The sequence below is a fragment of the Taudactylus pleione genome, unplaced genomic scaffold, assembly GCF_031769625.1.
Source record: "Taudactylus pleione unplaced genomic scaffold, aTauple2 ptg002668l, whole genome shotgun sequence".
Taxonomy (NCBI): domain Eukaryota; kingdom Metazoa; phylum Chordata; class Amphibia; order Anura; family Myobatrachidae; genus Taudactylus; species Taudactylus pleione.
In genome coordinates, this window is record NW_028287044.1 from 94,349 (window position 1) to 122,171 (window position 27,823).

The window sequence follows — 27,823 nt, forward strand, 5'->3', positions numbered from 1 at the left end:
AAAAAAACGCAGCAAATTGAATAGCAAGTAACCCGCACCTGCAGGAAAAACCTCGCAGGTGCCATTTGTTTGCTTTACTCGCACCCAATTGAATATGCCCCTACGAATGACAAGGATCTATATGTTTTTGAGTTCAATATGTAGGAACCCACTAATTATTATACCATGAGCATATCTATTTTTAAACACAGTTGTTATTCATAGATTGTTAATAAGTAGTTGTCCCAAATTGCTATTACCCTGATAGCATACTTGCCGACAATCAGTTCCCTCCTTCCGGGAGGGAGCTGATTGTCGGCTAACAGCGGGGGGCGTGCCCAGCCATGACATCGCATTTGGGGTCGGAGCCGGGGCGGAACCCGCTGCGGGGGTTTTGATATTAACTCTGCGGGGGGGTAGGGAGGGATGCCGGCTTCCGGGAGGCTTGCCTGCCTTTCCGGGGGGCCGGGAGCGGCACCTGAAAATCGGGAGGCTCCCGGCCAAATCGAGAGGGTAGGCAAGCATGCCTCATAGTGAGTATGAATTCCTTGTATATTCAATATAATCAATGTTCTCACACTTTAATCCTCATTAATTAGGGCTGGAATGTGATATATAATATTTACCCAACATTACACTTTCTCCTATAGAAGGATATGTGTATCCTGCAGCATTGGTAGGAGTGTGATCTGGGCTTAAGGGCCTTGATAAAGCCATAAGAGAAATGCTGCATCGGTCCTGCGGCCTGCCTTGCTACTTCTTACCTTGTCTAAATGTGATACATATGTCTGATTGAGAACATGCCAGTAAAACCCGGGAGGGCTTTAATGTGTAATGTGAGTCTGTGATAAGACTCCCACGTGGTGTAACAGAGTTTAAGTGTTCAAGAGCTCCTCTCTAATAAAGAACATGAGAGACTAAATAAAAGGCCCCGGGAGCCGCGGAGACCCCCGGGCAGCTAAGTGCAGAATTTTTTTTTTTTTTTAAACGCAGCGCAGGGTTTTCAGAGCTGAAAACCCCACAACCACTTTTTTTTAAATTGGATACCGCGGGGATCTGGAGCGTGCATACCCGTGGTATTCTAAAATTGAGAGCGAGTGGCGCAAGATTTTTTACCTCGCGCCCAATTGAATATGCCCTTATAACCCTTATGATCAAGGGTTCAACATTGTAAGGAATTACACAGGAATAATTGAGTTTACTATTGCAATTATTTCTGTATAGCTTAAGCTGCATACACACACAACGATTTAGTAAATGAACGATTTTAGTAAATGATTTTCGTTAATTTTTTCATTTTACGCAGGGTTAACGGGCTCCTCAGTCCCGTTCTATGCGTCACCGGCTCCCCCATCCTGCAACCCGGCATCGCAGGATCGCAGAAATCCAACATGTTGGATTTTGACGATTTGACGATCGCAATCGTCAAATCGGGGACATTTAACATGTCAAATGTCAGTGATCTGGCGACGGATCGCTGAACATCGATGGTGGGCGATCGGAAATTTCTGATGGGCGGTCGAAAGTTTCCAATCGCATCCCTGCATTGCGACAATCCGTCGCAGATGTATGGGCACCTTAAGATTTATCATCATACAGGGTGGTGCAATATTTAAGCAGGAAGATAAGCAACAGGTAACAATGTTCACATAGGCATTTCTGAGTAACTGGTATGCAATGGTAATACAGTCCAGGATAATGCAGGGAATAGACACAGACTTTAGGATGAAGACAAATGCTGGATGAAGTAAATGGATACACAAAGTCCTGTTTGACAAATAAATAGCAGTGTTGACTGAAATGTCCAGAATATATTATAAAGTACAGGTACACTAGGATTTGATTAACCAGAATGCACAGGTGACAGCAGATGATAGGAGGCTCTGATTTAGAATGCTGCAGAGTAGTGCAGAGAATCTGAAAGGCACTAGTGGTTCTGAAGAATATGCCTTCACTAACACACTGGATAATAACACAACACAGTCCCGGATTGTAAGTGCAGATTGTCAAGCAGCTAAAACAATAACTGGACAAGTCCAGGATAGTGGAGCTCTGGTGAAGCAGAGAAATGTTCCAGACGACTTACATGAGACCATACTTGCCAACAATCAGCTCCCTCCTTCCGGGAGAGAGCTGATTGTTGGCTAACAGCGGGGGGCGTGTCCGGACAGTTATGACACATTGGAGGCGGAGGCGGGGCCACATGATTGCGTCATTGTGGCCCGGCCCCCTCTTCACACTGCCGTTATTTTCGGCATTATGGAGCAGGGCCTCGATGATGCAATTCAGCGCAAATCGCGTCACTGGCCCCCCGCTGCGGGGATTTCTAGTTTGTTCTGGGCGGAGGTCGGGAGGGTTGGTGGACGCCGGAAGGCTTGCCTACCTTTCCGGGGGGTCGGGAGCGGTACCCAATATTCAGGAGGCTCCCGACCAAATCGGGAAGGTAGGCAAGCCTGCATGAGACACAAGAGGGTATCAGGTTGCAGAAACCAGGCTTTAGAGACAACAGGAAACACAAAGAATTCTAGCTGGTAGCAAAGGGGGTCATTCAGACCTGCTCGCGAGGGAAGTTCGCTCGCAAGCGGGTCGGTTTGGCGAATGTGCATTCGCACGACGGAGGGAGCTCCGTCGTGCGCATGCGCGAGACCCGGCGAGCGACGACAAATACGTCGCTCGGGGTCTCGCACCAAAGGGGGCGTGCTGTCGATGGTGACTGACAGCACGCCCCCTTTGGTGGGCGTGCCGGGGGCGTGGCGGCCAGACGGAGGCGTTCCCATGGGAACGCCTACCGTCTGAGTCCGGCCCCACTGACATCAGTAATGATGTCAGTGGGAGTGACTTTGGCTCTGATAGAGCCAAAATCACTCCTGGGCTTGCGGCAGCGAGACCCTACCGCAGGGTCTCATCGCAACCATCATCATGGACGCTCGCATAAGCTGTGGGTGGAAACCCACAGCTATGCGAGCGTCCATGAGGACGCTCCAAAAACAGGTAGGAGGGCCCTGATTCAGAGCGAGCGCTCTGGTCAGAGCGTTCAGCTCTGAATCAGGCCCATAATCCGGAGTGCAGACACTGAGGCAGTCTTTGACTTAATGAACTGGCACCAGGGAACTTGTGTGGCTGGTCTATATAGGAAGTTCAGGTGCAGCTCACAGCTGCTGCATCAACTAATTGCTCAGTTGATACTAGACCAGAGTGCTGAAGCACCAGGGAAGAGAGCGACACCCCAGACAGGGGAGAGAGGACTGCACAGACCGTGACACTTTAGAGACAATCAAATGATTAATGTAGCTCTCAAACAAACTTTTGCACCTGTGCAGGTGAGTGTGAGTGAGTGAATGTGTAATAAAAGATTAAATCCTATGGTGTGTGTCCTGTCTTTTGTTTAATATTTCTTTTACAGGAAGGTCAGCGGCACCAGCGCGCACTTAATGCCTGCATGCTGGTACTTGTAGTTACACAAGTACCATCATGAGGGGGAGGCTTGCTGGCACCACAACCCCTCTGTAAAAGACAATATTATTTATTACAACATTATTTACCCCATGAACTCCGTACCCACCAGCCAGGGGTGCGGAGCATAGCCGCAGGCTTCAGTCAAGGCCGGGGATACTCAGAAGTGGGTGGACCCCTGTATTGGGGGGATCCCCACCTCCTCTGGGATCCCCGGCCTAGGCTGACTATGTTGGGGTGTTAATGCTTTGGCTGGATGAGCCAGTGAAAGGATACTGTGGCTGTGGCATTACACCCCGGCTAGTGGAGCCCGGTGCTAGTAGTAAAAATACAGAGACCCCTATGCCATTTTTTCACATATTTTTACTACTAGCATCAGGGCCAAGAGCCCATGGCTAGAACATGAAATACGGGGGACTCCTACGTTTTTTGTCCCTTTATATTTTGTGAACCAGCATCGGCTCAAAGAGCTTGGTGCTGGTTATTCTGAGGGGGGGGGGACCCCATATCATTTTTTATTTTATTTTAACCATTTATTTGCTTACAAACAGGTAGAAACATACATGGATCACACTGATCTGTGGATGATTCTGCAGAACACGCAGCTCAGGGGGCTATCTTAAACTTCTAATTTGGACCGAGTTTGCTTAATTTACACCCGTGATTAAAAACAAGATTCTTGGTAAATTCCCATGTTGCATTCCTGTCTATGGAAAGTACTTGCAAGCTTGGCCGATGGTATATTTATTTCTATTTGTGATTTCGGTTAGGGTTACCATTAGAGATAGAGATAGCGTTATGTTTAAGGTTAGGGTTACCATTAGGGTTAGGGATAGACACAGTAAAAAGAAACTGTTGATATTACATCAGCGTTGGCATGGTCACTGTTGACATTATGAACATGTCGACATTCTTATGTTGACTTAATGAATATCGACATTGTAAACAGAGACATAATTGTGGTGAATAGGCCCAAATTATGATATTGTATGATGTGTGATGTTCTGTCATTTTATTTTCTGTATAAACATGATATGTCAATTGCTATTCGGTGTGCAGGTCAGCAAGGACTGGAATTAGCAAAAGGTGAATTTGAAATAAAGTGGATGGCTTGCAGATAACAAAAGAATGTATATTCCTCACAGTGTGAGGTCATGTGTGAACATCTAGACCTCTCCCTTTTTATGACCCCTAAAGTCAGTGTCCTAGATCGTAATCCCAGAACCAGACCTCCTTTTACTCCAGTGCCCTATTTCTAAAGATTCTTGTTCTGCTATAGAGGCTGAGATAAGGATTCTGGTATTTACTATAGATCTGGAACGGGGAAGTCGAAGAGTGAGTTATATTGTTACATCTCTTTAAAGCAGGGACCCTGTTAGTTTGGCAAGGTAACCCTGTATTGGAAATCTATTGACCTCAATACCTGCTGACCTGATAGGGAGACCCTCTTAAGTATGAACAAAGAATTAGGGATGTTTAAAAAAGGAATGCTATCCAGCATTCAATGTTCACTCATTGGGGATCAGACGGACATGCTGGGAGAGGAGTGCACCAGAAGATTCTTGTGGGGGAAATCACCCGCCCCATCAGCAGTGCTAAGAACTTTAGTGTAAGTTATCTTAGGAACTCTGAATTATTTCTCTTTTATATTTAGGAAATATTTGAATTATAATCTGTTTGCCATTTTATTAATATTTTTGTAACTAATCCTTGAAAATATTTTTTGGATTGAACACATTTAATCTAGCATATTCTCCGTGATTCTTATTGACCTTGCGTGCCTGGAGAGGCTCATACTACATCTGTGTGTAATTGAATGTGATTTATTAATAATCTGTTCGGAGATCGCAGAACTCCAGAAAAATTTGCGTGGTGGCAGAAGAACCGTGTATTTGGGTAAGTGACCGTGGTGCGCCGGCGTCACAACCAGCTGACCCCGATTGTTGTATCTGCGAGTCAGCCCGGGTTCGTGACAATAATATACTACCTTCAAGAAAAAACATGACTTGGGTGAAGACATTGGAGCTCATTCAGACCCGTTCGCAAGATGCGATCGCTCGCTGGCAAAAAGGAGCCAGATATTTAAAGTAAGCTCTCGCACTGCATCGCGTAAGGACACCCACTATGTTTTGGATAGCTACGGCAAAGTGCCCTCGCAAATGTCTGAAGACACCCCCTTGCCACTCGCTACCACACGTCATCTCCGGGAAATGAAGGATTAATCGGGACCATCGTGAGCCATCGGAGCTGCTCGTAGCCCTTGGGGTTGCCGTAGCCTGCCGCAAGCACAGCGATCAGCGCTGGCTGAAATACATGCAGGTGATGTGTACAATGACGCTGCTTTGCTAATTATGCACGCCCTTTAAACGGCGTTTTGGCGGCCAGACAAGCCTGCATTCGAACATCCACTCCCCCGTTCACAAGCACCTTCCCCTGTTACCACCCACAAGCGGCACTATCTGTCACTCAAAGCAGCGACCTGATAGTGGCTTACGAGCTACCAAAATCAGATCACAACGAATGGCTTGCGCACGCGTACTGCGAATTATACGCATGCGCAGATGGGCGAAAATCACTCAGAGCGAGCGATCGCGCCTTAGCGAGCGGGTCTGAATCAGGTCCATTGTGTTTGAGAAATTGAGAGATATTACCTTGACATTGAGATTTTTTCCACCTCCTTCCCCTATAGGTACATTGAGGTACCCAGCAGCATGGGGTTACATTTACATACAAAAGTATTTCCTATGGACACTTAGTAAATGACATCCAAAATGCTACAGTTATTATTATTATTACTCTCTTTCTTACAGTCTGCCACAAAAATAATAATTTGCAAAGATAAGTGACTTGTAATTAAGTTTTGATTAAGAAATCATTTTGATGCTAAATGAGAATTGATATCTGGCCAAACTGGAAAGATTTTAATAAAATATTTTTTATCTAAGGACGTATATTTGAAATTCCAATGGCAGACGATTCAATGGATAAGAAACTCTATTTTGTTGCCAGGTTTAGATAGAAACATCAGCTTTTTTGCATTTGTTTTTTTGTGTGTTGCATATTGTATTATCAGGGGACTCTTTGAAATGCCAGTAATGCATCTCACTATCTTGTGCAGTGTTGAGAGAAAACAAAAATCATTGGATCAGCTATATCTTTTCTTTTAAACATTGGTCTTCATTTATTATTAATGCACGTTAATACAGTTTTAAAAGGTGTATATTGGAGACCACAATTGAGTGATTGTCAACTATGCTGAATTTTAGGGTTAAATATTTGTCTCCGGAAATATTAAATTTTTTCCATTTTGTAATGACCATCAACACAGGACAATTTTACTTATTCCTCATATTACACACAATTCCTACCATATATTCTTATTTTGTAAGCTTTAAAAAACATTAATGTAGATTATATATTCATATAAAACATATTCTGTTTAAACTTCATAAACATGACATAATGGATATCATAGTACAGCAAGATAATAGCATACAATATTGATTTAGATACATAGGACCCAATTTAACACCTATGACAAGGCTATTATCACTAATTTCTTATATTAAAATGTGCTTACTGTAAATACCTTGCTGCTATCTATGAACACAGAGAGCACTGTTTAACTATTAGGAGGCAGCATTGCTGTCGGCTGTAACCAATTTGGTGCCTTAGGCAAGAACTTGTCTGGTGCCCCCTAGCAGATAATGCCACCATACAGCGTAATGTTGCATTCAATATGAAAATTTGCACTCCAATTAATTCCTTAGAATTTCCTTTCAAACCCAATTATTTTGAATACAAATCAATTTAATGTAGATTAACTACTGTTCTCCCATCACAGCACACCAGGCTCTCCCTTCACAGCACCCCTCTTCCCTCACTACAAAGCACCCCTCACCCATGTCGATTTGACATTCGATTTTGCCTTTAGTAAGTTCTTTCATAAAAAAGTTAAAACAAATCGAACAGAAAACAAAATCAAACTTTAGTAAATCTACTCCCAGATGTCAAAACTTGGTTGTGGTGACACATCTGCATCACCAGTGGGTCTTTTTTTTCCGAAAGTTTAGTTTTTTCCTGGCAGCCGCACTTGCTGGAGAAATGGAAGGAGGAGCTTTTGCTGCATCACGTGTCACTTAAGCTGACAATTTCCTTACCAACCGCTCTTTACATCTCTTCAGATCTGTGTCCGCTGGGAAGACACGACATATGACTTCAACCTAGGATCCAGCACGGTCACCAAAATTGTAAGATCTTGTCAAACCTTGGATCCTGGCAAAGCAAATAAAAGGATTTGATCTACAAATCTGACAAGCTTAGCGGAATCGCTTTGTTTCAGCTCCTCCTTCAGTTTCTCAAGTTGCTTTTCAAACAGTCTAATGAGGGGAATTACCTGACTCAAGCTGACAGTATCTGAACTCACTTCACAGGTGGATACTTTGAAAGGTTTTAGCACTTTGCACAACAAAGAAAGTATTTTCCACTGAGCTTGAGTAAGGTACATTCCCCCTCCTCTTCCTACGTCAAGTTCATTGTGTAGCTTTGGATGGCATTTTGCTGTTCCACCATCCGCTGTAGCATATAAAAGGGTGGAGTTCCACCTCATAACTATCTGGTGACAGGGGAAATTCAACATTTCTTGCAGGTGCTGCAATCTTCTACATGCACCTGAATTGCAAAAATGTCCAGATATTTTGCGGGCCACGGAGAGCATCTCCTGCACGACCGTGTCATTTAAAAAAAAAAAAATGCACCACCAAGTTGATTGTGTGAGCAAGACATTGGATGTGTTGGAATTCACCCATCTGTAATGTTCTCACAATATTGATGGCGTTGTCAGAAATCACAAATCCTGAGGGGAGTCCAAGCGGGGCAAGCCATTTTGCAATGACTTCCCTGAGTTTTGTTATGGCGTCAGTGATCCATTGTGCAATTGGGCGACTGCTGTCATACTTGTCCCCCTTGCAAAGGATTGTTTGACAGTCAATTGTTATGTTAAACTACTAAAAGTAGTCTTCTTCCTGGGATGAAGATCCACTCACAGCAGCAACTAGGCACTACACTGCTGATTAAGCTTTCATTTGTTGATCAAGCAGATGGGAAAGTGTATCCAACATGCATTATCATCTATCAGTTGTGTCAGGAAGCAGCAAGCTATTCATACCTGTGTCCTGATCTTATTCTTTTAGCTCGTCTTTGTTTAGCTGCTGCAGGGTGCTGTCAGGAGAAAAACTGGTCTGCAGTATGTTTTTTTACCTAATCCTAAAATTTTTATCAATAATTAAAACTAAACAGCTAAACAGTTGTATTTATTTATTTAAAATTTAAATATAATTTATTTAATGATTGATATAAAAATTATACAGTATGTGTAAATATTTATTCTGGCAAGTTTCTCATTCATTTAGGGGGATATTTATCAATCCTTGGAGAGAGAAGGTAGAGAGAGTACAAGTACCAACCACTCAGCTTCTAACTCATTATTACAGGATGTGTTTGAAAAATGAGTTATGGTAAGAACTTACCTTTGTTAACTCTTTCTTCGAAGCCCATTGGGTCCACAGGGAGACCTTGGTGTGTAGGTTATGGATCTGGATCCAGGCCCCACGCAGTTCAAGCTTTCAACTCCCAGGATGCACTGGTCAATCCTACTTATACCCGGAGGAGGATAAGAGTGAAGGAAGACTGGTACACACGAGAACCACACTCTCAGAGGAGACGGGAAACATTTTTTGGTTCGTCTGGCTAGGTCGGCCGAACCCCACCATGGTGGGGGAAACCTGTATGCACCTTGGCTATGGGGCCTTCAAAGAGTTACCGCATGTAGGTGCACAGCATAGCATATCCTTGAGCAGCCATTCCTACAGCCAGGCTGCCCCACATGCTTTTGGGAACTTTTAAAGGCATCACAATCAATTTCCAGTCAATAGAATGGTGTTTAGAAGCTCAAATCATTATTCTATTTATTTAGGGATTTGAAGTTCGATTTTGTGCTCATTTTATGTTTTTGGCCTTTAGTAACTCCTTTCATTAAAAAAAAAAAAACCTATCCAAAATCGAACAAAAAACAAAACCAAAGCATTGTAAATATACCCCCAGGTTATTAAACATGAAGCGGAACAGGACACTTCCATTCATAACCAGCCACCTCCTATGCATATAAAACCAAAGTTACAGATGGCCCTGACCAAATGAGCTTGCATTTTGTAGTAGAACATTTGTAGCAGGACAAAAACCGTGGCTAATGTAAGGCAAAAGCATCATCAGCTACACATTTTTAAAAGTAGCCATAAGTGACTGACATTTTTGCAAAGGCCCTAGGGGATGTCACGAATGACAGTGGAAGGAGACATGGAAAACCACTAGTCATTGAAGTCCTCCAAGACCGGCTTATGCTGCTAGTAACTTTATTTTTGCTTAGTAATCTAGGTATTAGAAAAGATTAGTAACAGTTTACTTAAAACAGTTTTTTACATTGAATTACCCTAATTAGTACAAATCTGTGTTTTGTGTGATACGAATTAAACTGGTGCTGCTAGCTAGATTTTTCTGAGAAAGAAAAGGACTACAATATTGTGTTTTGTAATCAATTAGTTTATGAAGAAGAGTAGTTTATATGTAAACTGACCTAACTTTGGGATCCTGAGTTTAGAATTAAATTTGATTTAGATTAAATCTTGTTTCAATGAACTATTTACATGGGGGAATGCACTGAAATACCATTGTTTAATGCAGAAAAAAGAGAAACTGAATAACTATGGATACACTTTAAAGAGAAATAACACATTTAAACAAAAAAGTAAATATTAAAACTTATTACAAGAAACCTCTGAGTGTGTTATGGAGCTCCAAAATGTGCTAAACATTAAGTAAAAAGTGATTAAATTTCTCAAATTTTTAGACAACCTTCCTAAAGAACTTTGGTCCCTGGATGTTGCATCTCAGGAGTAATTACCTACAGGTACAGTCTTCTTCTCCCAGCAAAAATGAGGTCTCTATATTGCCAGGATATAGACGCATAGAAAACCCTTAAGAAGTACTTTGTTAAATAATAAAAAAAAACAGCATATATCGATGAAGATCTTGATAAAGCAAAATATTAATTACATAGTCTTTTGTGGTAAAGCAAATATAATTTATTTAGGGAAACATTTCCACTTTTCTGCAGAGTGACACAGAGTAATGAGAAGTAAATTAGATCTCTGAATTTGTCACAGAAAGACAGAGCATCTTATACACATGATTACAGAATCATTTACAGATAGAAGTTTACAGGAACAGTATAATACAGGTATTTCATTGGATAATGTAGAGAAAAGTGTGAAGCACAGTATAGTCACAGGGAGGGGGGGATAGGGCAATATCAGATGAGGTTTTCATGATCTTGGAGCAATATCAGACATTAAACGGTTCGGACAGAGTGACATCCAACATATAACATGATGTTAGGTCTGAACGTAAACAAATTAGAACAAGGCTGATGTTGGTCATGTTGCAGGATGTGTGGCGCCATCAAAGACATAGTTCATGAGATTTCTCTTTATATCCACATTCTCCCTTCTCAGCACTTATTGTGGTTATCTCATCATCACTTTGGGTCACTGAAGAGTTTAGCTGCAGAACAAACATCAACAATTTAATCAAGCAATATATACACCATTTTTATTTAACTCCATCAATCTATACATGCGCCAAGAGATCTACAGACCTAACAAGTTGTAGTTGATCACAAAATGTTTCACACAATGTAATTTACTATGTAAGGAAATGCATTCTTACAAACCATTGGCTTGACAACTGCAAATAATGACCCCATGTGAGCTAATAAACTTGTACTTCCTACTGCAATGTATTTGCAAGAATGAAATCTGCACGACTATGATTGAAGACACCAGTTTCCTCTTGTAACATTGAAGCAAACCATTTTCTTTCACGTATCCAAAACCCTCAATGTTCATTAGAGTAGCTGCTCAAGTGAGAAGTGCAGAAATTCTAGGAAGTAAAGAAAATGTATACTCAAAACAAACCTGCCAACTGTAAATAGGGACAATGAGAGACAAAAAAGTTACAATCAACAATAAACTATGAAGACATGAAAAAAAAATGAAAGAAGGATATGAGAGTGATAACCACAAAGCACCATACTGTAGGATGACATGTCGCACGGCACCTTACGTCACAGCACCTCACAGCATAAAGCCAAAGTAGTTTTATAGAGAATGAAAATATAGTTTGTATTGTTGGATGTAACCTATTAAGATATTAAAGCAAGCCAATTACTTACAATGAATACAGGATATCATTGCCTCTGGATAGTCGTCAGTAAGCGTCTTGTCTGGTAGCTTCATAGGCTCAATAGTCTGCAGCACTGTATCCTGATAAACTCCTGTAATGTCCACCACAAAGCCATCTATAATATCCAAGCTGTTTGAAGACACTGGTTTCCGCTTGTACCACTGCCAATGGATGAAGCAAATCATTTTCTTTAAGGTATCCAAAAACCTCAATGTTCATTAGAGTAGCTGCTGGAATGAGAAGTGCAGTAATTCTAGGAGGTAAAGAAAGTTTCTACTGAAAATATAACACTGCCAATTGTAAATAATTGGTACAACACCCTACAGGCAGGAAATATACAGCATTATGACACGCCACACCATACTAAGTTTTAGGGGCAATAAATATAGTTTGTATTTGTTAAGTGTAACCTATTAATATATTACCTAAAAGCAAGCGGGATATGCTACTAACAGGAAGCAACCATACTATAGAATGCCACTCCATACGGAACAGCACCACATAGCATGATGCTATACTAACAGTTAAGGACAATTAAACTAGGTTAAATTCAATAATATATACTATTACGATTATAACTAAAAGCAACCATAATTTATAATGCCACTCCATACGCTGCCTAAAGGTGCGTATCCACTACCAGACATGGAAATGACAGCACGATTACGACATTGTAATCGTGATGTCGTTTCCATGTCTGTAATGTGCCTACACTGAACGTTCAGTGTAGCACACACATTCATCATCGCCGTACATGCGGAACCTGACGTGATTGTCAGGTTGACCAGCATGTACGGGCGATGATAGATGTCGGAACCGACCTGCGGGCGCACGCATCACTGGTAGTTTGACCAAAATGTGCACGATACATGTGCGATTTAAATTGCAATGTGGATACGCACCATTACGGAACAGCACCACACATGCTGTATAACAGTTTTAAGGACACAAACTAGGTTAAATGCAATAATGCATAGTATTAAAAATACTAACTAAAAACAACCATACTTTATGCCACTCCATACGGAACAGCACTACACAGCATGATGCTATTTAAACTTTTAAGGACAATTACACTAGGCTAAATGCAATAATGTAAACTATGAAGATACTAAAAGCAAGCAAAAATATGCAAAAGGAAGCATCCATACTATGTAATGCCACTCCATACGGTGCCTTACGGAACAGCACTACACAGCATGATGCTATACTAACAGTTTTGAGAACAATTACACTAGGTTAAATGCAATAATGCATACTATTAAGATACTAAAAGCAAGCATCCATACTATATAATGCCACTCCATACGGTGCCTTACGGAACAGCACTACACAGCATGATGCTATACTAACAGTTGGTAGAACAATTACACTAGGTTAAATGCAATAATGCATACTATTAAGATACTAAAAGCAAGCAAAATATTCAACAGGAAGCATCCATACTATATAATGCCACTCCATACGGTGCCTTACAGAACAGCACTACACAGCATGATGCTATACTAACAGTCGGTAGAACAATTACACTAGGTTAAATGCAATAATGCATACTATTAAGATACTAAAAGCAAGCATCCATACTATATAATGCCACTCCATACGGTGCCTTACGGAACAGCACTACACAGCATGATGCTATACTAACAGTCGGTAGAACAATTACACTAGGTTAAATGCAATAATGCATACTATTAAGATACTAAAAGCAAGCAAAATATTCAACAGGAAGCATCCATACTATATAATGCCACTCCATACGGTGCCTTACGGAACAGCACTACACAGCATGATGCTATACTAACAGTTAGTAGAACAATTACACTAGGTTAAATGCAATAATGCATACTATTAAGATACTAAAAGCAAGCAAAATATTCAACAGGAAGCATCCATACTATATAATGCCACTCCATACGGTGCCTTACAGAACAGCACTACACAGCATGATGCTATACTAACAGTTAGTAGAACAATTACACTAGGTTAAATGCAATAATGCATACTATTAAGATACTAAAAGCAAGCAAAATATTCAACAGGAAGCATCCAAACTATATAATGCCACTCCATACGGTGCCTTACGGAACAGCACTACACAGCATGATGCTATACTAACAGTTAGTAGAACAATTACACTAGGTTAAATGCAATAATGCATACTATTAAGATACTAAAAGCAAGCATCCATACTATATAATGCCACTCCATACGGTGCCTTACAGAACAGCACCACACAGTATGATGCCATTTTAAGTTTTAAGGATAATTAAATTAGGTTAAACTAAACAATACAGACTATTAGGATATTAAAAGAAGCATTACCTGGGCATGGAAGTTCGTAAGAATCTTGTCTGGTAGCTTTAGAAACTCAATAGTCTGCAGCACTGTATCCTGATGGCCTCTTGATATGGCCACACACAAACCAGTCTATAATATCCACCATGTTTGAAGACACCAGTTTCCCCTTGTAACATTGAAGCAAACCATTTTCTTTCACGTATGCAAAACCCTCAATGTTCATTAGAGTAGCTGCTCAAGTGAGAAGTGCAGAAATTCTAGGAAGTAAAGAAAATGTATACTCAAAACAAACCTGCCAACTGTAAATAGGGACAATGAGAGACAAAAAGGTTACAATCAACAATAAACTATGAAGACATGAAAAAAAAATGAAAGAAGGATATGAGAGTGACAACCACAAAGCACCATACTGTAGGATGACATGTCGCACGGCACCTTACGACACAACACCTCACAGCACAGCACCTCACAGCATCTCTCAGCATGACGAAGATATACAGAACTGGAGTCTTAGCCGTGAAGGTCTGCAACCGTTCGTAGCGGAACTCAGTTCTGGAACCAACTACTGGGAATGCAGACTAACACTGCTATAGAGACTCAATGCTGCATAGACCGGAACCATCGAATCGCAACATTTGAGAGAAAAGAAGACATTAAAGAAAAAGAAAGAAGGATATGAGAGTGATAACCACAAAGCACCATACTGTAGGATGACATGTCGCACGGCACCTTACGGCACAACACCACACAGCACAGCACCTCACAGCATCTCTCAGCATGACGAAGATATACAGAACTGGAGTCTTAGCCGTGAAGATCTGCAACCGTTCGTAGCGGAACTCAGTCCTGGAACCTACTGGGAACGCAGACTAACACTGCTATAGAGACTCACTGCTGCATAGACCGGAACCATCGAATCGCAACATTTGAGAGAAAAGAAGACATTAAAGAAAAAGAAAGAAGGATATGAGAGTGATAACCACAAAGCACCATACTGTAGGATGACATGTCGCACGGCACCTTACGACACAACACCACACAGCACAGCACCTCACAGCATCTCTCAGCATGACGAAGATATACAGAACTGGAGTCTTAGCCGTGAAGGTCTGCAACCGTTCGTAGCGGAACTCAGTTCTGGAACCAACTACTGGGAATGCAGACTAACACTGCTATAGAGACTCAATGCTGCATAGACCGGAACCATCGAATCGCAACATTTGAGAGAAAAGAAGACATTAAAGAAAAAGAAAGAAGGATATGAGAGTGACAACCACAAAGCACCATACTGTAGGATGACATGTCGCACGGCACCTTACGGCACAACACCACACAGCACAGCACCTCACAGCATCTCTCAGCATGACGAAGATATACAGAACTGGAGTCTTAGCCGTGAAGGTCTGCAACCGTTCGTAGCGGAACTCAGTCCTGGAACCAACTACTGGGAACGCAGACTAACACTGCTATAGAGACTCACTGCTGCATAGACCGGAACCATCGAATCGCAACATTTGAGAGAAAAGAAGACATTAAAGAAAAAGAAAGAAGGATATGAGAGTGATAACCACAAAGCACCATACTGTAGGATGACATGTCGCACGGCACCTTACGTCACAGCACCTCACAGCATAAAGCCAAAGTAGTTTTATAGAGAATGAAAATATAGTTTGTATTGTTGGATGTAACCTATTAAGATATTAAAGCAAGCCAATTACTTACAATGAATACAGGATATCATTGCCTCTGGATAGTCGTCAGTAAGCGTCTTGTCTGGTAGCTTCATAGGCTCAATAGTCTGCAGCACTGTATCCTGATAAACTCCTGTAATGTCCACCACAAAGCCATCTATAATATCCAAGCTGTTTGAAGACACTGGTTTCCGCTTGTACCACTGCCAATGGATGAAGCAAATCATTTTCTTTAAGGTATCCAAAAACCTCAATGTTCATTAGAGTAGCTGCTGGAATGAGAAGTGCAGTAATTCTAGGAGGTAAAGAAAGTTTCTACTGAAAATATAACACTGCCAATTGTAAATAATTGGTACAACACCCTACAGGCAGGAAATATACAGCATTATGACACGCCACACCATACTAAGTTTTAGGGGCAATAAATATAGTTTGTATTTGTTAAGTGTAACCTATTAATATATTACCTAAAAGCAAGCGGGATATGCTACTAACAGGAAGCAACCATACTATAGAATGCCACTCCATACGGAACAGCACCACATAGCATGATGCTATACTAACAGTTAAGGACAATTAAACTAGGTTAAATTCAATAATATATACTATTACGATTATAACTAAAAGCAACCATAATTTATAATGCCACTCCATACGCTGCCTAAAGGTGCGTATCCACTACCAGACATGGAAATGACAGCACGATTACGACATTGTAATCGTGATGTCGTTTCCATGTCTGTAATGTGCCTACACTGAACGTTCAGTGTAGCACACACATTCATCATCGCCGTACATGCGGAACCTGACGTGATTGTCAGGTTGACCAGCATGTACGGGCGATGATAGATGTCGGAACCGACCTGCGGGCGCACGCATCACTGGTAGTTTGACCAAAATGTGCACGATACATGTGCGATTTAAATTGCAATGTGGATACGCACCATTACGGAACAGCACCACACATGCTGTATAACAGTTTTAAGGACACAAACTAGGTTAAATGCAATAATGCATAGTATTAAAAATACTAACTAAAAACAACCATACTTTATGCCACTCCATACGGAACAGCACTACACAGCATGATGCTATTTAAACTTTTAAGGACAATTACACTAGGCTAAATGCAATAATGTAAACTATGAAGATACTAAAAGCAAGCAAAAATATGCAAAAGGAAGCATCCATACTATGTAATGCCACTCCATACGGTGCCTTACGGAACAGCACTACACAGCATGATGCTATACTAACAGTTTTGAGAACAATTACACTAGGTTAAATGCAATAATGCATACTATTAAGATACTAAAAGCAAGCATCCATACTATATAATGCCACTCCATACGGTGCCTTACGGAACAGCACTACACAGCATGATGCTATACTAACAGTTGGTAGAACAATTACACTAGGTTAAATGCAATAATGCATACTATTAAGATACTAAAAGCAAGCAAAATATTCAACAGGAAGCATCCATACTATATAATGCCACTCCATACGGTGCCTTACAGAACAGCACTACACAGCATGATGCTATACTAACAGTCGGTAGAACAATTACACTAGGTTAAATGCAATAATGCATACTATTAAGATACTAAAAGCAAGCATCCATACTATATAATGCCACTCCATACGGTGCCTTACGGAACAGCACTACACAGCATGATGCTATACTAACAGTCGGTAGAACAATTACACTAGGTTAAATGCAATAATGCATACTATTAAGATACTAAAAGCAAGCAAAATATTCAACAGGAAGCATCCATACTATATAATGCCACTCCATACGGTGCCTTACGGAACAGCACTACACAGCATGATGCTATACTAACAGTTAGTAGAACAATTACACTAGGTTAAATGCAATAATGCATACTATTAAGATACTAAAAGCAAGCAAAATATTCAACAGGAAGCATCCATACTATATAATGCCACTCCATACGGTGCCTTACAGAACAGCACTACACAGCATGATGCTATACTAACAGTTAGTAGAACAATTACACTAGGTTAAATGCAATAATGCATACTATTAAGATACTAAAAGCAAGCAAAATATTCAACAGGAAGCATCCAAACTATATAATGCCACTCCATACGGTGCCTTACGGAACAGCACTACACAGCATGATGCTATACTAACAGTTAGTAGAACAATTACACTAGGTTAAATGCAATAATGCATACTATTAAGATACTAAAAGCAAGCATCCATACTATATAATGCCACTCCATACGGTGCCTTACAGAACAGCACCACACAGTATGATGCCATTTTAAGTTTTAAGGATAATTAAATTAGGTTAAACTAAACAATACAGACTATTAGGATATTAAAACAAGCATTACCTGGGCATGGAAGTTCGTAAGAATCTTGTCTGGTAGCTTTAGAAACTCAATAGTCTGCAGCACTGTATCCTGATGGCCTCTTGATATGGCCACACACAAACCAGTCTATAATATCCACCATGTTTGAAGACACCAGTTTCCCCTTGTAACATTGAAGCAAACCATTTTCTTTCACGTATCCAAAACCCTCAATGTTCATTAGAGTAGCTGCTCAAGTGAGAAGTGCAGAAATTCTAGGAAGTAAAGAAAATGTATACTCAAAACAAATCTGCCAACTGTAAATAGGGACAATGAGAGACAAAAAGGTTACAATCAACAATAAACTATGAAGACATGAAAAAAAAATGAAAGAAGGATATGAGAGTGACAACCACAAAGCACCATACTGTAGGATGACATGTCGCACGGCACCTTACGACACAACACCTCACAGCACAGCACCTCACAGCATCTCTCAGCATGACGAAGATATACAGAACTGGAGTCTTAGCCGTGAAGGTCTGCAACCGTTCGTAGCGGAACTCAGTTCTGGAACCAACTACTGGGAATGCAGACTAACACTGCTATAGAGACTCAATGCTGCATAGACCGGAACCATCGAATCGCAACATTTGAGAGAAAAGAAGACATTAAAGAAAAAGAAAGAAGGATATGAGAGTGATAACCACAAAGCACCATACTGTAGGATGACATGTCGCACGGCACCTTACGGCACAACACCACACAGCACAGCACCTCACAGCATCTCTCAGCATGACGAAGATATACAGAACTGGAGTCTTAGCCGTGAAGATCTGCAACCGTTCGTAGCGGAACTCAGTCCTGGAACCAACTACTGGGAACGCAGACTAACACTGCTATAGAGACTCACTGCTGCATAGACCGGAACCATCGAATCGCAACATTTGAGAGAAAAGAAGACATTAAAGAAAAAGAAAGAAGGATATGAGAGTGATAACCACAAAGCACCATACTGTAGGATGACATGTCGCACGGCACCTTACGACACAACACCACACAGCACAGCACCTCACAGCATCTCTCAGCATGACGAAGATATACAGAACTGGAGTCTTAGCCGTGAAGGTCTGCAACCGTTCGTAGCGGAACTCAGTTCTGGAACCAACTACTGGGAATGCAGACTAACACTGCTATAGAGACTCAATGCTGCATAGACCGGAACCATCGAATCGCAACATTTGAGAGAAAAGAAGACATTAAAGAAAAAGAAAGAAGGATATGAGAGTGACAACCACAAAGCACCATACTGTAGGATGACATGTCGCACGGCACCTTACGGCACAACACCACACAGCACAGCACCTCACAGCATCTCTCAGCATGACGAAGATATACAGAACTGGAGTCTTAGCCGTGAAGGTCTGCAACCGTTCGTAGCGGAACTCAGTCCTGGAACCAACTACTGGGAACGCAGACTAACACTGCTATAGAGACTCACTGCTGCATAGACCGGAACCATCGAATCGCAACATTTGAGAGAAAAGAAGACATTAAAGAAAAAGAAAGAAGGATATGAGAGTGATAACCACAAAGCACCATACTGTAGGATGACATGTCGCACGGCACCTTACGACACAACACCTCACAGCACAGCACCTCACAGCATCTCTCAGCATGACGAAGATATACAGAACTGGAGTCTTAGCCGTGAAGGTCTGCAACCGTTCGTAGCGGAACTCAGTTCTGGAACCAACTACTGGGAATGCAGACTAACACTGCTATAGAGACTCACTGCTGCATAGACCGGAACCATCGAATCGCAACATTTGAGAGAAAAGAAGACATTAAAGAAAAAGAAAGAAGGATATGAGAGTGATAACCACAAAGCACCATACTGTAGGATGACATGTCGCACGGCACCTTACGACACAACACCACACAGCACAGCACCTCACAGCATCTCTCAGCATGACGAAGATATACAGAACTGGAGTCTTAGCCGTGAAGGTCTGCAACCGTTCGTAGCGGAACTCAGTTCTGGAACCAACTACTGGGAATGCAGACTAACACTGCTATAGAGACTCAATGCTGCATAGACCGGAACCATCGAATCGCAACATTTGAGAGAAAAGAAGACATTAAAGAAAAAGAAAGAAGGATATGAGAGTGACAACCACAAAGCACCATACTGTAGGATGACATGTCGCACGGCACCTTACGGCACAACACCACACAGCACAGCACCTCACAGCATCTCTCAGCATGACGAAGATATACAGAACTGGAGTCTTAGCCGTGAAGGTCTGCAACCGTTCGTAGCGGAACTCAGTCCTGGAACCAACTACTGGGAACGCAGACTAACACTGCTATAGAGACTCACTGCTGCATAGACCGGAACCATCGAATCGCAACATTTGAGAGAAAAGAAGACATTAAAGAAAAAGAAAGAAGGATATGAGAGTGATAACCACAAAGCACCATACTGTAGGATGACATGTCGCACGGCACCTTACGTCACAGCACCTCACAGCATAAAGCCAAAGTAGTTTTATAGAGAATGAAAATATAGTTTGTATTGTTGGATGTAACCTATTAAGATATTAAAGCAAGCCAATTACTTACAATGAATACAGGATATCATTGCCTCTGGATAGTCGTCAGTAAGCGTCTTGTCTGGTAGCTTCATAGGCTCAATAGTCTGCAGCACTGTATCCTGATAAACTCCTGTAATGTCCACCACAAAGCCATCTATAATATCCAAGCTGTTTGAAGACACTGGTTTCCGCTTGTACCACTGCCAATGGATGAAGCAAATCATTTTCTTTAAGGTATCCAAAAACCTCAATGTTCATTAGAGTAGCTGCTGGAATGAGAAGTGCAGTAATTCTAGGAGGTAAAGAAAGTTTCTACTGAAAATATAACACTGCCAATTGTAAATAATTGGTACAACACCCTACAGGCAGGAAATATACAGCATTATGACACGCCACACCATACTAAGTTTTAGGGGCAATAAATATAGTTTGTATTTGTTAAGTGTAACCTATTAATATATTACCTAAAAGCAAGCGGGATATGCTACTAACAGGAAGCAACCATACTATAGAATGCCACTCCATACGGAACAGCACCACATAGCATGATGCTATACTAACAGTTAAGGACAATTAAACTAGGTTAAATTCAATAATATATACTATTACGATTATAACTAAAAGCAACCATAATTTATAATGCCACTCCATACGCTGCCTAAAGGTGCGTATCCACTACCAGACATGGAAATGACAGCACGATTACGACATTGTAATCGTGATGTCGTTTCCATGTCTGTAATGTGCCTACACTGAACGTTCAGTGTAGCACACACATTCATCATCGCCGTACATGCGGAACCTGACGTGATTGTCAGGTTGACCAGCATGTACGGGCGATGATAGATGTCGGAACCGACCTGCGGGCGCACGCATCACTGGTAGTTTGACCAAAATGTGCACGATACATGTGCGATTTAAATTGCAATGTGGATACGCACCATTACGGAACAGCACCACACATGCTGTATAACAGTTTTAAGGACACAAACTAGGTTAAATGCAATAATGCATAGTATTAAAAATACTAACTAAAAACAACCATACTTTATGCCACTCCATACGGAACAGCACTACACAGCATGATGCTATTTAAACTTTTAAGGACAATTACACTAGGCTAAATGCAATAATGTAAACTATGAAGATACTAAAAGCAAGCAAAAATATGCAAAAGGAAGCATCCATACTATGTAATGCCACTCCATACGGTGCCTTACGGAACAGCACTACACAGCATGATGCTATACTAACAGTTTTGAGAACAATTACACTAGGTTAAATGCAATAATGCATACTATTAAGATACTAAAAGCAAGCATCCATACTATATAATGCCACTCCATACGGTGCCTTACGGAACAGCACTACACAGCATGATGCTATACTAACAGTTGGTAGAACAATTACACTAGGTTAAATGCAATAATGCATACTATTAAGATACTAAAAGCAAGCAAAATATTCAACAGGAAGCATCCATACTATATAATGCCACTCCATACGGTGCCTTACAGAACAGCACTACACAGCATGATGCTATACTAACAGTCGGTAGAACAATTACACTAGGTTAAATGCAATAATGCATACTATTAAGATACTAAAAGCAAGCATCCATACTATATAATGCCACTCCATACGGTGCCTTACGGAACAGCACTACACAGCATGATGCTATACTAACAGTCGGTAGAACAATTACACTAGGTTAAATGCAATAATGCATACTATTAAGATACTAAAAGCAAGCAAAATATTCAACAGGAAGCATCCATACTATATAATGCCACTCCATACGGTGCCTTACGGAACAGCACTACACAGCATGATGCTATACTAACAGTTAGTAGAACAATTACACTAGGTTAAATGCAATAATGCATACTATTAAGATACTAAAAGCAAGCAAAATATTCAACAGGAAGCATCCAAACTATATAATGCCACTCCATACGGTGCCTTACGGAACAGCACTACACAGCATGATGCTATACTAACAGTTAGTAGAACAATTACACTAGGTTAAATGCAATAATGCATACTATTAAGATACTAAAAGCAAGCATCCATACTATATAATGCCACTCCATACGGTGCCTTACGGAACAGCACTACACAGCATGATGCTATACTAACAGTTGGTAGAACAATTACACTAGGTTAAATGCAATAATGCATACTATTAAGATACTAAAAGCAAGCAAAATATTCAACAGGAAGCATCCATACTATATAATGCCACTCCATACGGTGCCTTACAGAACAGCACTACACAGCATGATGCTATACTAACAGTCGGTAGAACAATTACACTAGGTTAAATGCAATAATGCATACTATTAAGATACTAAAAGCAAGCATCCATACTATATAATGCCACTCCATACGGTGCCTTACGGAACAGCACTACACAGCATGATGCTATACTAACAGTCGGTAGAACAATTACACTAGGTTAAATGCAATAATGCATACTATTAAGATACTAAAAGCAAGCAAAATATTCAACAGGAAGCATCCATACTATATAATGCCACTCCATACGGTGCCTTACGGAACAGCACTACACAGCATGATGCTATACTAACAGTTAGTAGAACAATTACACTAGGTTAAATGCAATAATGCATACTATTAAGATACTAAAAGCAAGCAAAATATTCAACAGGAAGCATCCATACTATATAATGCCACTCCATACGGTGCCTTACAGAACAGCACTACACAGCATGATGCTATACTAACAGTTAGTAGAACAATTACACTAGGTTAAATGCAATAATGCATACTATTAAGATACTAAAAGCAAGCAAAATATTCAACAGGAAGCATCCAAACTATATAATGCCACTCCATACGGTGCCTTACGGAACAGCACTACACAGCATGATGCTATACTAACAGTTAGTAGAACAATTACACTAGGTTAAATGCAATAATGCATACTATTAAGATACTAAAAGCAAGCATCCATACTATATAATGCCACTCCATACGGTGCCTTACAGAACAGCACCACACAGTATGATGCCATTTTAAGTTTTAAGGATAATTAAATTAGGTTAAACTAAACAATACAGACTATTAGGATATTAAAACAAGCATTACCTGGGCATGGAAGTTCGTAAGAATCTTGTCTGGTAGCTTTAGAAACTCAATAGTCTGCAGCACTGTATCCTGATGGCCTCTTGATATGGCCACACACAAACCAGTCTATAATATCCACCATGTTTGAAGACACCAGTTTCCCCTTGTAACATTGAAGCAAACCATTTTCTTTCACGTATCCAAAACCCTCAATGTTCATTAGAGTAGCTGCTCAAGTGAGAAGTGCAGAAATTCTAGGAAGTAAAGAAAATGTATACTCAAAACAAATCTGCCAACTGTAAATAGGGACAATGAGAGACAAAAAGGTTACAATCAACAATAAACTATGAAGACATGAAAAAAAAATGAAAGAAGGATATGAGAGTGACAACCACAAAGCACCATACTGTAGGATGACATGTCGCACGGCACCTTACGACACAACACCTCACAGCACAGCACCTCACAGCATCTCTCAGCATGACGAAGATATACAGAACTGGAGTCTTAGCCGTGAAGGTCTGCAACCGTTCGTAGCGGAACTCAGTTCTGGAACCAACTACTGGGAATGCAGACTAACACTGCTATAGAGACTCAATGCTGCATAGACCGGAACCATCGAATCGCAACATTTGAGAGAAAAGAAGACATTAAAGAAAAAGAAAGAAGGATATGAGAGTGATAACCACAAAGCACCATACTGTAGGATGACATGTCGCACGGCACCTTACGGCACAACACCACACAGCACAGCACCTCACAGCATCTCTCAGCATGACGAAGATATACAGAACTGGAGTCTTAGCCGTGAAGATCTGCAACCGTTCGTAGCGGAACTCAGTCCTGGAACCAACTACTGGGAACGCAGACTAACACTGCTATAGAGACTCACTGCTGCATAGACCGGAACCATCGAATCGCAACATTTGAGAGAAAAGAAGACATTAAAGAAAAAGAAAGAAGGATATGAGAGTGATAACCACAAAGCACCATACTGTAGGATGACATGTCGCACGGCACCTTACGACACAACACCACACAGCACAGCACCTCACAGCATCTCTCAGCATGACGAAGATATACAGAACTGGAGTCTTAGCCGTGAAGGTCTGCAACCGTTCGTAGCGGAACTCAGTTCTGGAACCAACTACTGGGAATGCAGACTAACACTGCTATAGAGACTCAATGCTGCATAGACCGGAACCATCGAATCGCAACATTTGAGAGAAAAGAAGACATTAAAGAAAAAGAAAGAAGGATATGAGAGTGACAACCACAAAGCACCATACTGTAGGATGACATGTCGCACGGCACCTTACGGCACAACACCACACAGCACAGCACCTCACAGCATCTCTCAGCATGACGAAGATATACAGAACTGGAGTCTTAGCCGTGAAGGTCTGCAACCGTTCGTAGCGGAACTCAGTCCTGGAACCAACTACTGGGAACGCAGACTAACACTGCTATAGAGACTCACTGCTGCATAGACCGGAACCATCGAATCGCAACATTTGAGAGAAAAGAAGACATTAAAGAAAAAGAAAGAAGGATATGAGAGTGATAACCACAAAGCACCATACTGTAGGATGACATGTCGCACGGCACCTTACGACACAACACCTCACAGCACAGCACCTCACAGCATCTCTCAGCATGACGAAGATATACAGAACTGGAGTCTTAGCCGTGAAGGTCTGCAACCGTTCGTAGCGGAACTCAGTTCTGGAACCAACTACTGGGAATGCAGACTAACACTGCTATAGAGACTCACTGCTGCATAGACCGGAACCATCGAATCGCAACATTTGAGAGAAAAGACGACATTAAAGAAAAAGAAAGAAGGATATGAGAGTGATAACCACAAAGCACCATACTGTAGGATGACATGTCGCACGGCACCTTACGTCACAGCACCTCACAGCATAAAGCCAAAGTAGTTTTATAGAGAATGAAAATATAGTTTGTATTGTTGGATGTAACCTATTAAGATATTAAAGCAAGCCAATTACTTACAATGAATACAGGATATCATTGCCTCTGGATAGTCGTCAGTAAGCGTCTTGTCTGGTAGCTTCATAGGCTCAATAGTCTGCAGCACTGTATCCTGATAAACTCCTGTAATGTCCACCACAAAGCCATCTATAATATCCAAGCTGTTTGAAGACACTGGTTTCCGCTTGTACCACTGCCAATGGATGAAGCAAATCATTTTCTTTAAGGTATCCAAAAACCTCAATGTTCATTAGAGTAGCTGCTGGAATGAGAAGTGCAGTAATTCTAGGAGGTAAAGAAAGTTTCTACTGAAAATATAACACTGCCAATTGTAAATAATTGGTACAACACCCTACAGGCAGGAAATATACAGCATTATGACACGCCACACCATACTAAGTTTTAGGGGCAATAAATATAGTTTGTATTTGTTAAGTGTAACCTATTAATATATTACCTAAAAGCAAGCGGGATATGCTACTAACAGGAAGCAACCATACTATAGAATGCCACTCCATACGGAACAGCACCACATAGCATGATGCTATACTAACAGTTAAGGACAATTAAACTAGGTTAAATTCAATAATATATACTATTACGATTATAACTAAAAGCAACCATAATTTATAATGCCACTCCATACGCTGCCTAAAGGTGCGTATCCACTACCAGACATGGAAATGACAGCACGATTACGACATTGTAATCGTGATGTCGTTTCCATGTCTGTAATGTGCCTACACTGAACGTTCAGTGTAGCACACACATTCATCATCGCCGTACATGCGGAACCTGACGTGATTGTCAGGTTGACCAGCATGTACGGGCGATGATAGATGTCGGAACCGACCTGCGGGCGCACGCATCACTGGTAGTTTGACCAAAATGTGCACGATACATGTGCGATTTAAATTGCAATGTGGATACGCACCATTACGGAACAGCACCACACATGCTGTATAACAGTTTTAAGGACACAAACTAGGTTAAATGCAATAATGCATAGTATTAAAAATACTAACTAAAAACAACCATACTTTATGCCACTCCATACGGAACAGCACTACACAGCATGATGCTATTTAAACTTTTAAGGACAATTACACTAGGCTAAATGCAATAATGTAAACTATGAAGATACTAAAAGCAAGCAAAAATATGCAAAAGGAAGCATCCATACTATGTAATGCCACTCCATACGGTGCCTTACGGAACAGCACTACACAGCATGATGCTATACTAACAGTTTTGAGAACAATTACACTAGGTTAAATGCAATAATGCATACTATTAAGATACTAAAAGCAAGCATCCATACTATATAATGCCACTCCATACGGTGCCTTACGGAACAGCACTACACAGCATGATGCTATACTAACAGTTGGTAGAACAATTACACTAGGTTAAATGCAATAATGCATACTATTAAGATACTAAAAGCAAGCATCCATACTATATAATGCCACTCCATACGGTGCCTTACGGAACAGCACTACACAGCATGATGCTATACTAACAGTTGGTAGAACAATTACACTAGGTTAAATGCAATAATGCATACTATTAAGATACTAAAAGCAAGCAAAATATTCAACAGGAAGCATCCATACTATATAATGCCACTCCATACGGTGCCTTACAGAACAGCACTACACAGCATGATGCTATACTAACAGTCGGTAGAACAATTACACTAGGTTAAATGCAATAATGCATACTATTAAGATACTAAAAGCAAGCATCCATACTATATAATGCCACTCCATACGGTGCCTTACGGAACAGCACTACACAGCATGATGCTATACTAACAGTCGGTAGAACAATTACACTAGGTTAAATGCAATAATGCATACTATTAAGATACTAAAAGCAAGCAAAATATTCAACAGGAAGCATCCATACTATATAATGCCACTCCATACGGTGCCTTACGGAACAGCACTACACAGCATGATGCTATACTAACAGTTAGTAGAACAATTACACTAGGTTAAATGCAATAATGCATACTATTAAGATACTAAAAGCAAGCAAAATATTCAACAGGAAGCATCCATACAATATAATGCCACTCCATACGGTGCC

At 40.9% G+C, this 27,823-nt stretch overlaps 1 long non-coding RNA gene across 1 annotated transcript; it reads right to left on the reverse strand.

Moving 5' to 3' along the window:
- Positions 1-10,548: 10,548 nt before the first annotated feature.
- On the reverse strand, positions 10,549-11,982 carry LOC148431213 (uncharacterized). The gene is made up of 2 exons (XR_015877239.1): positions 11,720-11,982; positions 10,549-11,049 (listed from the first exon to the last, which is right to left on the reverse strand). It is a non-coding gene; the product is annotated as an uncharacterized LOC148431213 (long non-coding RNA).
- Positions 11,983-27,823: the final 15,841 nt, after the last annotated feature.